Below are 7,397 nucleotides of genomic sequence, written 5' to 3' on the forward strand. Positions count from 1 at the left end.
ATATAAAGATACTGAGTTTTAATATACACTTTTGAGTCTATTGATGTTTGACTTTCTGGTCTAAACATTTTTTCAAATCCAAACTGCCTGGGTTATTATTGGATACCTGAAAACTGTGCATTTAATTAGCAATTTGTACTATGCACAAGAAACAGATAATCTTGCATCCTATCATACCAATTTATCACACATTACATATTTATCTTGTCATATATTCATCCATATTCATTAAAAATACTGCCAACCTCATTTTTCCATCTTTCAATTTTGGTCTATTTCAAAGCCAACCAAAACTTTTTCTATTATACTTCCAATATTTCTGTTCAGTCTAAAGACTCTGTACCAGTCTTAGGTTTTTCATGAGAGAATTAAGATTTTTCGGAAATATTACCTATCTTTATCTAGATTAAAATATATGAGTCCCAATATCACAACTATAGCTGCTGGGCCTTCTCTTTCCCTGGGCTTCTACAGGAGCCCAGGGAGATTCATGTGTTGCCAGGGGTCCTCTTATTTTCTGGACATATATGTTTCCTTAAGCCTTCTACCACCTCCACTCCATAAACTCTTGAGGTATAGGCTAAGGTTTACCCAGTTCACTTGTGCCACTTTTTGCAAGACTGGCAAAGAATGGCTTGCATTATACTTTTGAATATGAGCATGTCTTGCAGCTCTTGGTTCTCAACCTGAGACCTCAACCACAGTCCACACATAGGCCAGTTTTGAGTACTATAATTTAGTGTCTCCTTCACATCAAAACCATGCATCGAATAAATTAATTTATTAATGAAAACATGGATGAGTCTTTCACTTGGGATCTTGTGCTCAGATGAAAAGGCAATGTCCTTTACCTTATAAAGAACATTTTTCTGGAGACCTTCTTTGCAGAAAAGAGGTATCTTGGTAGCCTGAGACCATCTAATCTTAGGAGATCCGGCTTACAAGATGAACTCTTAGAGTGCACCTGGGAACTTGAATGATACACTAATTCGAAACTTCCTTAAATGACAAGAGTGACTCATTGTACCTGAACTGTTTGCACAATTTGCTTTATGCTGAAACCCTGCTCTCCTTTGGAGATTCTAGATTTTGCATATGTGCTAAGGCAGAGGGTGCCTACGTGACCAGTCCTTAGTAAGAATCCTGGACAATGAACAGAAGTTCACTGATGGATAAGGTGTGTGCTGTGTGACTCCACTAGAAAAAGACGTGAAAGTTGATTCACCTATATCCATGTACGTTTTCCCTTCACTGATTTTGCTTTGTATCCTTTCACTGTAATAAATTCTAGCGATGAGTAAAATTACACATTGAGTCCTGGGAGTTCTTCCAGTGAACCGCTGAACCTAGAATGGTTTTGGAGACCCTCAACACACTCCCTGGAAAGGAGATTTTATTTCAAGCCAAGGGCTTGCATCTCAGAAATGATGCTGTCAATACACAGAAATTTATTACCTCTAGCCAAAATAGTTGCTTTGCATGTTTACTTGGGTAATCGATCTCATTACTTGCTTACAACTATTTTCAGTGGCTACTTTTATTCCATTCCACCGTTAGATAAATCACTCGATCAGCCTAAGCACACTGGATTTTTCAAATAATATCTCCTATTCCTCTCTATATCTTTGCTCATTCTGTTCCCATTTCCTTGAGTACCTCCTCCGGCTCTCCCATTGGCAGAAGCCTAATTCTTTAAGGGCTTTGAGAGACAGAAAAGGAGAGGGGTTAGCATGTGGTTTTAGAATTAGATGGTCTGGACTCAAATCATGCCACTTATTAGCTATAACCCTGAGAAAGGTTCTATAGCTCAGTTTCCTTATTTGAAATATGCATGTAATAAAAAGTAAACCTGTAAAGTAGGAACAAATTTAAGATTAAATGATTCAATATTTTTGAAGTGTTTAAAGCTATACATAGGATATTGTAAAAGAATATTTATGGATCTATAAAATAAATAAATTATATTGGCTTCATAAATGAGCTCAAGAATATGTTATACTGGCTTCCTAATTGCTCTGAGAAACATACATCGTATGCCAGTGGCTGAGACCATGGAGTAGGGGGTAACAGAGTAGACTGAGAGAGAGGAGGGTTTGCATGTCTTGGTAATTGACTAAACTGGCCTCCAGTCTCCTGGAGCCACAGGTAAAATGGTTTAAGCTGCTCTATGCTTGATAGTGGGAATGCCTCCTGATAGGGAGGGCACTGTTTTAAAAGGCCTAGTATAATTTTACATGAAAATTAGTCTAATATTAGCAATAACTTCAAAATAAATTGTGAATAGAACAGTCACAGCATTTAAAAATTTGCTTTTCAACTCCTAGTATTTGAAAATATACTGAGTTTTAGTGTTTCCTTTTGAGTTTAATAGTGTTTAACTTTGAGGCATAAATGTTTTCTCCTCAATCCAACCAACCCAGCAATGGTGCTTGAACCTTCTGGACTCGGAAGACTCAAGGAAAAAGTAGAAAAAACATCTTGGCATCTGCCCACACTTCCTTACACGCGGCCCTTATAAGTGCCCCATGAAGACAGTTCTTGTACCTTTGTGGTCTTTCAGTCCACTGACCTCCTCACATCCTCACTGTTCATACCTCCCACCTGGCTTCTCCTCCTTTTTCACTCAGACTCATGATTCATAAGTAAACTTCTTTACAACCATTCTTATCTCGCCCTTAATCTTAGCAGCCAAGTATATACTGGCTCTGTTGTAGTTGAAGTTTGCTGGAGAAAATGTAACTGTTCATGATCACGGACATACTCAGCCCTCTACTTCCTGGCATGGCTGGTGGCTTTCTGGTAAAGTCCCTCCATCATGGGGAATAAGATTGTGGGCAGGGTACTGTGGAGTGGAGGAAAAGTGAGGAGGTACTTTTCCAGGAACCATAAAAATGGTAATAAATAATGACTATGTAAATATACAAATGTAATGAATATGTAAATATGTAAACATGTGGAGTTAGCAAAAGCTCACATTAATCCTTAAACCAGTATGTGAAGGCGGGAAAAAAACAAAACAAAACAAACAGAATTAGGAATTAACCTGAAGCAGAGCTCTGGATCTACTCCAGAGAAGGGAATTCATGTCTGGCTTCCTTCATGTGAAACTGAATTTTGTGTTTGTTTTCATCCTCCAACTCTGGGCTGTGAACAAGAGTAACTCTAATTTAGAAGCTGTTGAAAATAATCCTTTCACAAGTCTTTCATCACATTGTCTCCCAAGAGTTCCAGCCATTCCCTAAAACTCTTCTGGAACCCTATGTATGCGTAATTAGAGAAAATACCAAGGGAACATTTTTTTTCTTAAATATCATTGTACTAAACTTGGATTTGAGGCACACTAGTTTTTCTTACCTTTTGTAAAAACCATGAAATGTCATTATGACATTATAGTATTATTTTATTTCAAACCTAAACTAACTGGGTGTACTACAATTCAATTCTGGTACCACCCGGAGTTAGCAAAGACCCCATAAATTAAAGGGCACAGTCCCCCAAAATACCGATCTTATTTCAGCTGTCAGCCACAATTAAGGGGTCATTTGGGCCACCTGTACTTCTGACTGACTGGCTATACATTTGGAGGTTCCCATGACCCCAACAGGTTTGACAATTTGCTAGAATGGCTCAAAGAACTCATAAAAGTGCTGTTCTTATGATGATGGTATCATTACAATGAATACAAAGCAAGAGGACCAGTCAAGTGAGGAGGCTCAGAGGGTGAGGTCTGGGAAGGAAGAGCAAGCTTCAATGTCCTCTCCCCATGGAATCAGGGCATTTCACCCTCCCATCATATCAGTGGTAATCACCAGCCATGAAGTTTCACTGAGTTTCCATGCCCAGAATTTTCACTGCACTTTCCTTACAGAGTCACAATTAATTAAATCATTGACCCCTACAGCCAACTAATCTATGACAAAGGAGGCGAGGATATACAATGGAGAAAGGACAGCTTGTTCAGTAAGTGGTGCAGGGAAAATTGGACAGCCACATGGAAAAGAATGAAATTAGAACACTTCCTAACACCATACACAAAAATAAACTCAAAATGGATTAAAGACCTAGATATAAGACCAGACACTATCAAACTCTTAGAGGAAAACATAGGCCAAACACTCTCTGACATAAATGACAGCAACATCTTCTCAGATCCACCTCTTAGAGTAATGACAGTAAAAACAAAAATAAACAAATGGGTCCTAAACAAACTTAAAAGTTTCTTCACAGCAAAGGAAACCCTAAACGAAACGAAAAGACAACCCACAGAATGGGAGAAAATATTTCCAAGTGAATCAACTGACAAGGGATTAATCTCCAAAATTTATAAACTTATAAACTGCAGCTCCATACCAAAAACACAAACAACCCCATCAAAAAAACGGGCAGAAGATCCAAACAGACGATTCTCCAAAGAGGACATACAGATGGCCAAAAAACACATGAAAAGGTGTTCAACATCACTCATTGTTAGAGAGATGCAAATCAAAACCACTATGAGGTACCAGCCAGAATGGCCATCATCAAAAAGTCTATGAACAGTAAGTGCTAGAGAGGGTGTGGAGAAAAAGGAACCCTAGTACACTGTTGGTGGGATTGTAAATTGGTGCAACCACTGTGGAAAACAGTATGGATATTCCTCAGAAAACTAAACATAGAACTACCATTTGATCCAGCAATCCCACTCCTGGGCATCTATCCAGAGAAAACCACGACTCGCAAAGACACATGTACTCCGATGCTCATTGCAGCACTATTTACAATAGTCAAGACATGGAAACAACCTAAATGTCCATCGACAGAGGCGTGGATCAAGAAGATGTGGTACATATACACAATGGAATATTACTCAGCCATTAAAAGGAACGAAATACTGTCATTTTTAGCAACATGGATTGACCTAGAAATTATCATGCTCAGTGAGGTCAGATAGCAAGACACCAACAACATATGCTCTCACTGACATGTGGAATCTGAAAAAAGCACAGACCGAACTTCTTTGCAGAACAGCTGCTGATTCACAGACACTGAAAAATGTCTGGTCTTCGGAGGAGAGGTAGGGGGATGTGCTTGGGTTATGGGATAGAAATCCTGTGAAATTGGATTGTGATGATTCTTATACAACTACAGATGTGATAAATTCATTGAATAATTAAATAAATAAATAAATTGAAAAAAAAAATCATTGACCACGTGATTGAACTCAATCGCCAACCTCCCAACCTCCATGGAGGTTAGAACTTTGGCTGATATCACGTGGCCCAAATCTCCGACCCTTTAATCACACAGTGGTCTTTCTGCAGAGCCCTACCCCATCCTAAATCATCTGTTAGTGTAAGATCACTAGGGGCCTTCTATGAGTCACCAGATAGTGTAAACCATCAGGGCTCCCTATAAGTAAAAAAAACTCCCACATTGAGGAAATCCAAGGGATTTAGTTGTCTCCTAGGAAACAGCAACAAAATCCAGTTAAATTCTTAATGATAACAATGAGATGCTGTTTTTATACTAATAGATATAATAATAAACAGATAGTATATGTGTATATGAATCTAATACTGAAAGTACATGTTTACTACTGTTCATTGGTCCACGGTTTATACAAATCAAAGTGCCTTGATTCACAGTTCCATCCCTCACTTCTGCCATCTCTTGAGGCACTTTCTTAGATTCAGTGCCTCAATTTTCTCATTTGTACCTCAATGCTAATTATTTGGTACATATCCTATCGTCCTGCTTATTTCAGTGCATTTAATGTCACAGACTTAGTCTTACTCATTTGCATATGCTTTCTAGTGCCTTGCACATGGGAGGTCACCCATGTATGTTCCAGGATTTTCATGGATTCTGAACCCAAAGATGTGACCATTATTTTGTACTTTAGTTACTTCAGTTATCTTCCTTTGGCTCGAAAGAGGGGGAAGATTTAGGAATTAAGGGGAATTTTAACAGAATTCTCTCCCAAAGCAAGAAATGGGAAATCCAGCTCAAATTGGCTTAGGCAAAATAAAGACTGTAATTTCCCCTGCAACTAAACAGTCCATGGGCGGTCCTGCCTTCTTGGATGCTTTGCTTCAAGGCTGAAATATCATTTGATCCATGTCCTGGTTCATCTTCCCTTAGGGGTATCTTCATCTCAGCTTCAACAGATAGCTTCCACTAGTTTCAACCATTTCCCTGGTGGTCCTAGGATGGCTGTCGAGAGACCTCAATTCTTCATACTGCCACTCCAGGAGAAGACTGAAAGAGTTTTTCTTTTTTAGAAACTCCAAAGAACATATAAGTACAGTCTCAGATTAGATCATCTGCCTATCCCTGAATTAATCACGTGGTTCAGCAGAGAATGAGGTATGCTATTAGCTTAAGCCTATCTTAGAACTGGGCATCCAGTCCACCCCATCCAAACCAAAGTCAATAAAAATGCAAAGTGTGAATTCCCCAAAGGAGAAAGGTTATGGTTGTCTGATGGCCTGGGTGCTGATGGATGTGGTGAAGGCAAACCACAAATTTTCATTTCAGCCACTGTCTTGCAGATGTCACCCTCATTCTTCTATCAGGGAGACAAGGCTACTTCCTAATGTCTTTCCTCCCTCACCGCCTTCTTTTTTTCTTCCTTCTTTAATTTCTTCCCTCCTACTTTTGTTATTTCTTTCTTTCATGCTTTCTGCCTCTGGCGTATTGCCAAAATTTACTCCATCCCTTCCTTCATGTCTCACTCTCATTATCTCTTTCTCTTTAGTTATATCTGGATTCGATTGCATTTCAGAAATTTTGGTCATTAATGAGGGTATTGAACTAATAACCAACAGATACTTATTGGGCATAGAGTTGATTCTTCTTACCCCAGCGTGATTCACTGTGAAGTGAACTGCCTTCTGGAAGAATTCTTCAGCTGAATATATCTCTGTTTCAAGGAACTCAGATTAAACCCATCAAAAAAAGTTTTATCATGACTCCAGTTTTTTAAATTGAACTGCCCATATGCAGACAAGAGAGTATTCATTGACCTTGAATACCTCTTATCTCACAGTGCAACTTGCTACATCATCCCAAAGATGAATCAATCTGTTTTTAATAGCCTGCAACTAGAATTCTCAATTCTCCTTTGTCATATGATGTTTACAAGAGCATTTGATTTTAATATGCAGTTGTTTGGTCAGAGTAAACATTTTCTGACCTACATCCTTTTCTGTATAGCTTCCTCAGCTGGGGAGGAAATGTTACCGTGGCAACATGTCAGCTGTTGCCACCTCTTCATTGCTTCAATTGTCTATCTGGAGACATTTATAATTTCCAAACCAACTTACAGTGAAGTTCAGTGGCAGGACAAGTGACTTCAGCATCCTGGTGCCTCATGAAATTATTTGTAGAAACTCTTGAATTCCTTTAAAATTGATTTG

The sequence above is a fragment of the Phacochoerus africanus genome, chromosome 7 (assembly GCF_016906955.1).
Source record: "Phacochoerus africanus isolate WHEZ1 chromosome 7, ROS_Pafr_v1, whole genome shotgun sequence".
Lineage (NCBI taxonomy): Eukaryota > Metazoa > Chordata > Mammalia > Artiodactyla > Suidae > Phacochoerus > Phacochoerus africanus.